General features: G+C 63.2%; 1 protein-coding gene across 1 annotated transcript in view; it reads right to left on the minus strand.

Moving 5' to 3' along the window:
- Window positions 1-619, minus strand: part of LOC104502339 (protein regulator of cytokinesis 1-like) — a gene marked incomplete at its 5' end in the record, with an annotated part of 5,230 nt that overhangs the window by 1,223 nt on the left and 3,388 nt on the right. The window lies entirely within an intron of this gene.

The following is a 619-nucleotide window of genomic DNA, read 5'->3' on the forward strand; positions in this document are numbered from 1 at the left end:
GGGAGACGGAGATGCGTTAAGGGAGGTGCGGCACCCAGAGAGAGCTAAGCCATGTCACCAGCACCAGAGCAGCTTCCCCAGCAGCAGGGCAGCCCTGCTTGCCCAGCAGAAAAGCTGGGAGAGATGCTGAGGTCCTTCTGCAGGCTCAGCTCAGGGGACAGCAGCAGCACCCCACACAAGTGAGCGACGGCAGGAAAAGCCTTTCCTCACCCTCCCCTCTCCTAGTGCCCAGGGCAGGACAGGGACAGAGTGCTGCTGCTGCCAGCTGTCAGGCCACCACGCTGCATCCTGGGCAGGCTGGGGGACATCTCCACCCCAGGACACCTGGTAACAAGTGACTGGGATCTCAGGGGACGGGGGATGCTTTGCAGAAGCAGCGGGAAGAAGCAGCGGGAGCCAGACCCACCTCAGGAGAGCGACTACATCACAGCACAGGAGGTGCCCCCGACACCAGTATTTCTCTTGCTTTGTTTGTGTCAGGCCCCTGTGGGGCTGCCCAGGCCCTTGGTGACACCAGCAGTGCTCGGTCTCAGCCACCACTCAAAAGGGCTCAAGCTCTGGCTGTAGAGCTGCAGCCGCTGGCAGCAGCGGCCGCTCCGCCGGGGGATGCCAGGAGACC

Source organism: Buceros rhinoceros, unplaced genomic scaffold, assembly GCF_000710305.1.
Source record: "Buceros rhinoceros silvestris isolate BGI_N320 unplaced genomic scaffold, ASM71030v1 scaffold26462, whole genome shotgun sequence".
Taxonomy (NCBI): domain Eukaryota; kingdom Metazoa; phylum Chordata; class Aves; order Bucerotiformes; family Bucerotidae; genus Buceros; species Buceros rhinoceros.